This window comes from Dermacentor albipictus, chromosome 7 (genome assembly GCF_038994185.2).
Source record: "Dermacentor albipictus isolate Rhodes 1998 colony chromosome 7, USDA_Dalb.pri_finalv2, whole genome shotgun sequence".
Lineage (NCBI taxonomy): Eukaryota > Metazoa > Arthropoda > Arachnida > Ixodida > Ixodidae > Dermacentor > Dermacentor albipictus.
Window position 1 is genome coordinate 105240178 of NC_091827.1, and position 10958 is coordinate 105251135.

Here is a 10958-nt window from a genome sequence, read left to right on the forward strand (position 1 = left end):
AAGGACATCCGTGAGGGACGTGTACCAGAAATGTACGTGCTATTTTCACTCGAAGAGCTTGATGCTGCGCTGGCGACCTGCAGGCGCTCTTCGTCACCAGGTCCTGATGGCATCACGTATGCTACCGCATGTCTACTTGTACATCACGCATGGGATGAGCTGCTCAACTACTACAATGAGTCTTAGCAGAACGGCACCGTTCCTAAACCGCTCCTAGAGCGTTCCTAGCCGCTTGAACCCCATTCTGAAACTTGGGAAGTAACCGTTTAAGCTCTCACCATTTCATCCGATCGCGCTTTCGAGCTTCGTCGGAAAAGTGATTAAAAGAATGGTTCTCACTCGCTTGGAAGGGTACCTATAACAACTGAACATCTATCCGTACGCTATGACGGGCTTTCGTCGAGATCGCTCGTTCATATACAACGTCATTGACATCGTAACCATTGTCCAAATTCAAAAAAGCCTCAAGCGCCTATCAATGGCACTTTTCCTAGACATAAAACGAGCATACGACGACGTCGCCCTGATGCCATACTGAACTCACTTGAGGCTATTGGATTTAGTTGCTGGATGTATCAATTGATTCAGGACTATTTGACTGAGTGGTGCTTTTACTTACAGACCGAAGACAGTCCAAGTTTAGGTCATTACATCTGCCGTGGTGTGCCGCAGGGTGGAGTGCTGAGTCGTATTTTGTTCAACCTCCTCCTGGTAGGACTAGCGGAGTACTTACCGCAGGCAGTTCATGTATCAATATACGCCCATGACATTTGCATCTGGGCCTCTGCGGTGACTCGCCCTCAGGTACGAGCAAGGCTTCAGCGGGCGGGAACCATGACGGCGTCTTATCTACGAGGACAAGGCCTCGGTGTGTCTACTGTAAAGTGCGCATTGGTTGGCTTCATGCGCAAACAATTGCCATTGTATCCTGTTTCAATTATTGGTCAAGCTGCATCCCATGTTAAGATGCATCGCTTTCTGGGCGTCATCATTGACCACAAGCTCTCGTGGAGCTCTCGCTGCATTTATATGAAGAGGTAATTAGTTGCCGTCGCTCAGGTCTTCAAATTTCTCTGCGGGAAAAATTGGGGTGCGCAAGTCCATTTTATGATGCCGCTGTACAGGGTATTGTTTCTCGGATTCCCATCGTACAGTCTTCCCGTGTTGTCTAATGCATGGAAGACGAACTTTCGCGCTTTGGAGAACATACAAGGTCAAGCCCTACGCCTGTGTTTAGGGCTGCCTCGGTGCACCTCAACAGCAGCAACAATTGCCATCGCGGGAGAATATAAAATCCAGACACATGTAGCTGTAGATTCTCTTAGAGCGCTCATTGGCCATCTGTCACGGATCCCCGACCATCATCTGGCCTCCTTACCAGCCGAGAGACCTCAAGCGACCTTTTTCACATGTGATTAGCACTCATCAAGGTTGCATACCGACATGTTTTACACCGGCGGCGAAGCCTTCATCTCCCCTGTGGCGCCTTCGACAGCCTCAAGCGAATTTTGTTATTCCTGGACTTACAAAAAAGTCCAATCATCCATCACCGGCTCTTAAGCAACTTGCGCTCCTATTACAGCATGTATCATGACCACATTCATATATATACCGATGATTCGACCTTACCTACCAGCTCAACTGCCACATTAGTCGTTCCAGCTAGGCAGGTTACAGTTACATTGAAATTGTCACACATGACTACATTTACGTTGGCAGAACTTGCGGCTCTCCATGCCGCTATGACGTACATCACGGAAAAGCCAACAGAGAAGTGGTTCGTACTTTGTGATTCTAAGGCAGCTCTTCACAGTATCAAGTCTGCACAACATCACAGAACTTACGAGAAGTTGATATCTGACATCGGGGAAGTGCACCACCATGCTCTGGAAAGAGGGCACTACATTATATTTCAATAGATTCCTGCTAACTGCGGCATCGTCGGCAACAACTTAGCGGACAAGGCTGCCTGGTCTGCCCACGAAGACACCCAGACGCGTCCAACACCTTTCGTGAGGTCGGATGCTGCCAGGGAACTTCGCTAACTTGCACGCAAGAAGTCACAAGTTCTCTGGAGTTCAAGTGCCTTCGATTGCCGATTACATAAAGTGGACACCACGCTACGGCTACAACTGCCATCTAGCCTTTCCCGCGGCGAAACTACCTTGCTGTGCCACTTGTCACTGGGAGTGGTGTTCACGAACGAGTACTGCTATCGTTTAGGAATGGCCGAGAGCCCGATGTGCGACTCCTGTGGGTGCGAGGAAACCATCGAGCACCTATCGCGTACGTGCCCTTGCTTTGATGTCCAATGCATCTCTCTGCGGGCAATTTCACACCAACTGGACTCCAGACCGTTCGCCGAGTCAAAGATACGCGGACCGTGGCCACACCCGTCACTGGCTCGAAAAGCGATTCGTGCACTAGTGCAATACTTGAAGTGCACCGGCTTAACAGACCGTTTTTAGTGTCCCCATGTATAGTCTCCCTCTCATACGCACTGAGTGCTGACTCTGCCTTGTTTCCCTCTTTCTATTCCTCTTTTCCTCACCCCCAGTGTAGGGTAGCAAACCGGACGCTCTTCTGGTTGACCCCCTGCCTTTCCTATCGTTGTTTTCTCTCTCTCTGTCTTTGATAGGTATACATAAATATTTCTCTGTATTTGCGCCATCTTGTCCTAACCTGCACATTTATTAGAAAAATATCGATCGTTAGTAATTCGTTACTCAAAGTGAAAATTTGATCTTAGGCGTGCCCATCGTGTTTCACACGAATGAACAAGACAAAAAGAGCCAAGCACGGAACTGCGTGGCCGTGGTCGCAATGGATGGCACTTCAATACCCTGACCTTACGCTTAATATTGAAGGCCGATGCTACCCGACCCCCGCCCACACAAACACAGACGTGGCAGCCTTGTGTACACCCGTGCAGCGTCAGGCCGAAGCACTGGAGCCATGTCACAGTGCCGGCAACGCAAGCAACTGCCACTCGCAAGGTGCCAGATTGTAAAACACCTATCGCCAGCGTCCATAAGGCGCAGATCGCTTCCACTCCTTCCTGCTTGTGCAGTGCTTTCTGCTCGTTAATAATGGGTGTGCATTTTTTGTCGAATACAGAAGGAAAATATGTCCGTCCCGTGGTGCCTAATGTATGCGAAATAAATGAATAGTTGGTCAAGTTCAAACATGGCATCGTTACAATAGTAAAATTGTTGAAGTCTGGTAGCGTTAGAAATTAAAAAAAAAATTCTGACCGGTATTCGAACAGTGGACCGGAGTCTGGCAAGTAGATGTTTGTGTAAGCCACATAAAAAAAGCTGGTAACGTTTGGTAAAAAAAAAGGAAAGTAAGGAACTTAATCTGTGTAATAATTATAAAAGTGTAAGAGTAAAATGTTGGTATCGTCGAAACTTCAAAGAAAAAGAAAACGAGAAAACGACTGGTGATGTCACCGTCGCCATGTCAATGTCGTCATAAAAGGAAGGAACACATAAATGTTTACAGGTAGAATTGTCGCAATAGTGTAATAGTATATGATTGGTAGCGTTAGAATGAGATAAAAACTGGTGACGTCGCTGTCGCCGCATCAAAGCCGTAAATAAATGGGACATTAAAAAGGGAAAGAAATAACAAAAACTGGTGTTGCAAAAAAAAACGATTGTAACAGCGTTTGGTAAGTTGAAACAATATATCTGCAAGAGAAATACATAATTGGTCAAGTTCAAACATCTTATCATTATAATAGCGTAATAGTAAATGATTGGTAGCGATGGCTAGACATGCATAAGCTAGACAATCAGTAACTAAAAGCGAGGTAGCAGACGAGCGAACGAGTTCCTAGGCATTAGTAACAAATTCTCAGGATTCCTGTGGCATTTTCACATTGCCTCCCCAGTTCGCGCTTCCACAACACTTTGGGGGGAGCTTTGGAAGGAAAGACGGCCAGGAGCCTTACTATCGATCGCGAGACATTGGCTGATGCGAGTAGCGTATGCCCTGGAAGTTTTCACTTTCACTCTTGCGGCTAGGATCAAATATAGCCAACCGCTGCGGAATGGGCAAGGTAATAAGAAGAGAGGTAGACCGGTGCCGAAGTGAGCGCTCAGTTTGGTTATTAGAGATATCACGTTTGCTCGCAGCACTCGCAGAGTTAGCATGCTAACTTTAGAGGAAGCGCTAACCGAAAAAAATATGACAGCCACGAAGGCGCCGCCAATGTTTCTCCTCTCAGTTTTGTAAGGCTAAAGATATTCAACATATGATGCAAAATGAAGCGTTTACACGTAGCAGCATTGCGTGGACAATATGTAAAGTTAATTGCACGTGTTTTCTTGAAAAATCCGATGGCTATTTATTTCTATTCGATGGCCTTTCTTCCATTCTGTTGCTTCTAACGCGTGCGCTGCCTGGACTCAGTGTCGCACGTTGAATTCGAATTTTGTATTATGACTTGTACGTTTTGCAACCGCAAAACATCCTGTCTTCCAATATGCTCAGGGTCCAGCGCTACCTTCGATAGCAGCGCGGTTGAGCCGGGCATTCTTCGGTGCTCTCTAGTGCAGTAGCTAAGTTAGGCATCATATAACTTTAAGCTATATTAGACAGAATTCCGGCACCATCCTATTTTTCATAACGAGGCAAACTTGGCAAACAGTGTGCGCAACAGATTACCAATCGACTGAAAACGAATATTTCTATAGTGAATCTTTGGTTACTACTATGGTTTCTGATTACAAAAACGGCGCCGAATAAAACAACACACGAAGAAGGGAAACACGAGACAGCACGTAGGCGCACTAACAACTAGTCAGTTGTTAGTGCGCCTACGTGCTGTCTCGTGTTTCCCTTCTTCGTGTGTTGTTTTATTCGGCGCCGTTTTTGTAATCATGCTTAACCAACTAGCCCACCAACACATGCTCAGTTATGGTTTCTGACAATGTTTTCTTTTTCAGTGTACTTTGAGCAGTACAGCTGACGGTCACGCCGCATGCTCTTCGTGAGCTGACGTTTGCAGTTAACTTGTGGAGCTTGTGATGCATAGAAAATGAGCTGTGTGTTCGAGACTAGTTTACCTCATTTTACTTCATGTGTGTCGCTATTTTTTATACATTCATGGCAGGACTTTCAGTTTTTTCCTAAAGTTTGCCATGTTATGTTTCTAAATTCTATTATGACATTTACGAAACAAATGAAACAAAATAATTCGGTTGTGACAGCGGAAAATAGTATTTATAAGTTCGCATGGATAACTATAAAGGAAAAATCGGGAAAGGAGGACGATGCGTCGAGGCAATGCACTGTATGTCGCACACTTTTCCGACCGCAGTTCTTAAGGTGATCGTATTTTGTGTCTGGCTGCTCTAGCTCCACAACATTAAACTTCATTATTATTCATGTTAAAAAGCATTGATTTATCTTTCCCGTGTTCCAGAAAGCCCATTTCTTCTGTATCCCGACAAAGCCTGCTCAGTCGAAAGCAGTCTGCAGTGTTTAGCTATAGCGCAGGATGAAGATCATTGTGTTGTACCAATTTCCGAACCGGTTCGGTGTCGAGATCCGGTTCGCGAACCGTCGCAATAATTTCTTTTTCCGAGCTGGAACGGAATCAGACGGAAATCGCAGCGCCCTGGACGTGAACCGTAACCCAAACGCTATTTTGGTTCAACGTCTGGTTTATAGTTCAGTTCATTCTTTGTCTTTCTATTTAGGTTTCTGATTTTTGGGAGTTTTGGTAGTGCTTGGGGTCGCAAGTCAGAATGATGCTTTATAATCTTAGAGAAATTTAGCTTTTTCTTCATACAGTAGACTTTATTCAAAACAGTTCGGTGGTTCTGTAGTGAGCATATTACTTTCCGAGTTTTACATGTATGTGTGAAGGGGAGTAAAAGTCGGACTTGTGGTTGGTCAGAAGATAATCTCCAGTTGCGCCGCGCAAACATCATTCGGGGCCCTGGAGGCATTCTAGCTTGTAGTGCTCACGCTTTATTGGCTGTATTGGGGGTAACTAGGAAGGGCAGTAAAACCGAGAGACCGCTGACAGTCCAAACGGTCGCATTTTCGTGTTATGCGGCACGACGGGTAAATTGGTTTTCGATGCGGACGTGCCATCCATGCACCGACGAGAAGTGATGGTTACCGTAATCATCTTGCGTCTTCGCCACCCTACTGCTAATAACTTTGTCGATCGTCTACGGTCTTCGTGCTCCAGCCTGCATGAGACGCCGTACTATACCCAGGGTAATGTAGGAGCGTTATGGTTTGACGCACTCGTATTTGGAAATTTCGTCCAACGGCACTTTTGATTAGCCTTTGGAGGAAGTCCTCAAACGAGGGTCGTGTGAAAGCGTTGTTGCTTACAAAACTGATTGCGAACTACTCTGTACAAGACCACACGTCTTATATGCATATTCGAAAACAGTTATATATGAGACTTTATAAAGGTTGTTCCCATATAGACCATTCAGATTGTGATGATCCTGATTATGACATGATGAGCAGTCGTTTTTCAAGGCCGGAAATTCATGTACCGCCAATCGAAAAAGATGCGTTACAGGAACTATACGTTTTTCTGTAGGAGCCTTCAAAAAGATGCAGCACATTTATGTCATCATGTATCAACATATTAAACAACAAGACAGATCAGTGCCAAGTCGCATTAAAAGCACCGATTGTCACTGCCTGGCAGGTAATGGTATAACCTAACCACTGTTGTTTCTTAGAGACGTGGATTTTGGTTTAATAGTTCTATTGATTGAGCAACTTTCCACCAGAGCTTAATAACTGTTCCGGGAAATGGATTCCGTTTGTCAGCTGCCTCTTCTTGTGCAGTAAAACTTTCAGACAGATAGAAAAGAAGCATGTCCGCAACAGCGTTGAGGGAATGTAGTTGTATACCGAAAGTATGAGCATACGATTAAATTACATAGTTTAAAAGAGAGAAAAGAAAACCAAGGCTCGTCTTCAGCAGCGTAACAAAAGTCACTGCCTAGGTTTTACATTTTGCTGCGCTCACGCACAGTTCGATTTTCGGAAGGGTTGCACGTGCACAATGATTGACAGGACTGAACAGAAATAGTAGGGTTCAATAAAGATTATTCGGCAGCATCTTGCCGGACTAACGCACTCACTCTGCCGTTTTAAGGCTTTGGTTCTGCATCCAAAATCTAACATGTTGATAACACTAAATATTGCTCTGTGCGACTGGAGTTGCCTGACAAAAAGTTTGTTCAAGGGACTAAAACCGTGCTACACTTATGACGGTGATAGAAGTAAAAACAATCAGGCCAGCGAGTGTGAGTAACTGTGGCGGATCTGCAACGAGAAAGTAAAATAAAAATGCGAACCCGCGAATTAGGAATTTATGAACATATCCAGGAAATATGTTCATCAAAGACGTTCTCCGATATCGACAGCTTATGCATCTCAAAGAGGATGTTTACATGTTAAGTTAATTTGTTTGTTAATTGCTTTACATTTATGTTCACGCACTGTTTGGTCATTATCCTCGCAAAGTCAGCGAAAACTTGAACTGGAGCTGCGCGCCTACAAAGCAAAATGAGCCACATCGCGGCAAGGGGCGAAGAGCCTCCACAGACAACGCTGCTGCTTTGTACGTAAAAAGAGCGGTAACCCTGAATTCTGACGTTTGCTACCTCTTGAAAAATAACTGTCAAAACTCACAATGCAGGCGAACCAGTAGAAGTCGTTGACCTTGTTATCAATCACCGTACCAATTTCACTGTTGCCAGATGTGCATTACTCTTCAGAGCCTAGCCACCATTATCATTAAATCCACTGCATTCGTTAGTCGCTCTTCACTGTATAGTATACCAAGCAGTTTTAATAGTTCAGATAGTCGAGCGCTCCCTGCAGTGTGTTTGTTAAGAATAAAACAAAGTTTTGCGAGTAGGTAGCCTGGGCTGATCCCGCTGGCGCCGGGCGCATTTGGATGGAGGGACAGACAGACAGACAAAGAACTTTATTAATGGTCCTGAGGAACCGGCGTTAGGGTGCCTCCCTTTTCAGGGAGTCCCCGTAGCCGTCGCGGGCCGCACCCACGTCGGGGTCGGAAGATCGTGGTCCTCCGCCCTGTCGCAGGCCCTCTGGACAGCCCGTAGTTGCTCTGAGAGATCGCCGCTCTTAAGGGCTGCCTCCGAGTCGGTTAGAGTGGTTAGCGATGAGCTGCGTAACGCAGGGCATTGCCAGAGCATATGGGATAAAGAGCATGTACGCCTCCCCACAGTCTGGACAGAGGGGTTCTACATTAGGCGCGAAGTGACTGAACCTGCCCCTGGAGGGAAATGTCCCCGTTTGAAGCATGCAAAACGCCGACGATTGTGGTCTATTAAGTTTAGGGTGTGGTAGTGGAAAGGCCCGCCGAGCAAGTTGATAATGTGTCAAGAATTCATGGAAGGTGAGAAGCGAATCCCTGTACAGCCCTAAGTCGCCACCCGTGAGTCCACCTGAACCGCCGCGGTGTGTAAGACCTCGCGCACAGTCATAGGCCAACTCATTGGCATTAACAAGCTCAAAGTGTACATTGATTCCCATATGGGCCGGGAACCATTTGATGCTATGAAAGGGAAGATGCAATAAAGCCAGTGTACTGTGCTTTGAATGCAAGCTACGATCGACCAGTTACTAAAAATTAATCCGGAGCTGCTAATTTTGGCGTGTCTCAGATGACATCGGGCTACTGCCAAATAAAACCACTTTTTTTCAGGCTTCTTTGAAATGTGAGGTTACGGAAGCATTGATTGAATAATTATATTTCTAACAGCTTCAGCAATTCTGGCACTATAGAGGGTAGAGGAAGAAGATAAAATTAAGAAGACGTGCAGGTGAATAAATTCGTAAAAAATACTAACAGAGCAATTCAAAAATGCCCATTCTACTGCTAAGAATCAGGAAAGCACGAAAATGTCCATATAAATGGATATCAACAACTATCGGGACAAAAACAAGGTACCTAAATGACACCAACATGTGTGGCTATGTAGCAAAAACACCAGGTATACAACTAAGTAATTTTTGAGGATGAAAATAAAGCTTAATATGATGACAATCAAATAAATTTAAGGTCACCATCCATAGTGAAAATATCGATTGACACACTATTCCTATGATGAATTGTTTTTGGAAATTTATCACTTAAATTATTTATTTCGCCTCTTATCTGCAAATTTATTTTCTGACCTAGAAAGGAACGAATACAGTTCTCATTATTAGTTTAAGTCCTTGAATAAAATATATTACGGAATAATTTTAATTGATGGCCATTTCGGCATTCTTACAGCACCACCATGCCGCGTAATTATTATCTCTTGCGATATACTTATATAATATTAAGAGTAGTTCCCTGCAAAATGCCGCAGAAATTGCGCTCGACCCTTACTGATTCTATTCCATAAAAGTGCGGTGAGTTATTGTGGTGTACTATTTAGCCTCGTAAACTATTGTTGCAAAAAAGAGATCTGTCACCTCCAGCGATTTGAATGTTGCCGGGGCACGCGAAACGTGTGGCTTGTGGAAAAAAAATGGCACCCGCAAAGCTACAAAACTGCCCTGAGGGCCCTAAAGATATGCTGGATGCTAAAGAAGGAATTGATTTTCCTCGTCATTTTTCATTGGCGGCCGCTACTTTGTCTCACAATGTGCTTTGTGGTGAAGCAATACTGCGATATGACGCTCATTTGGACTATGTTTACAAAATTTTAGGAGTCTTACGGACACAATAAATCAATATCACATGGCTGGATAGTTGACAGTGAGTGCCAACATACCTGCCTGGTGTCAAACGCGAAGCATGGAATCAAATATTCCAGAATGCAAATCAATGCGCATGTCTCGCACTTCATTAGCATGTCCACACTGCCATCTTGATAATACGTCTCATGAGTATGTTTCACTTTTACAAATATCTCGGTGTTCATATTTGTAGTAACCTCTCATGGAACCATGATCTAAGGTACATCATCCTCTGAGCTAACTGTTCTCGTGGGTACTTGCGAAGTAACTTCTACATTGCACCTTCATCACTCAAAAACCTTCTCTACACCATTTACATTTACCCGCACTTGAATACGCATAACCTATCTGGCGATCTCGGAGGTAATGCAATGATAAGCTAACTTGAAACAGAGCCTATTCGTTTTATTTGCTTCACTTGGCCCAATTATGACACCACAGCCAGTATTAAAATCATGAATTCAATGCTTAACATTGTATAACTTACCGTTTAGCGTGAAACAGCCTGGCTCACTAGTTTTCATAAAATTGACTATCACAACAATCATATTCGTGAGCAGTGCAACATATCCCCTGTTATCATATCACCTATAATTGAATACCTCCAAAAAGTTGAAGTTCATTGCTGTAGAGCTGTGACCTCTTCGCATGAATTTCTACTTCGAACCACATCATAATGAATTCTGCTGCTCCAAGTACCTACTGCTATTAGCAATACATCGAATAAGAGGCTGGACATGCTTAAGTATTTGTACTCAATTTTTCCTTCTGTTTTCACCTGTTTGGTTTCACTTTTAGATGTTGATGTTACTGCGCTTTTTCTTAGTTACAATGGTACATTTCTTACAAGTTTGTTTATTGTTCATGCGAAATATTATTTTTGTTGCAACAGTTCTTTTTATTAACGCTCTGTAGTATACCCATTAACTTTGTAATGGGCATTCCTTGAGGTTAAGATAGATACATAAATAAATTACAACTGTGAAAAGGTATTGAAGTCGATAAGCAAACAGCTGCGATCATTGAAAAATCTGAGTAATGTCTCATGCTCAGATTGGTGATGCGTTCTCAGTAATAATGGATATTTGAATTCATTTGCAGGATTGTACAAAGTAAATCGACTTATGAAGATTTATTTGGAGTGCATTTTCGTTTTAGGGACGATGAAAAATTATGTTAGCGTTCTGCGCATCCATGCGCGCTGGTCAGTA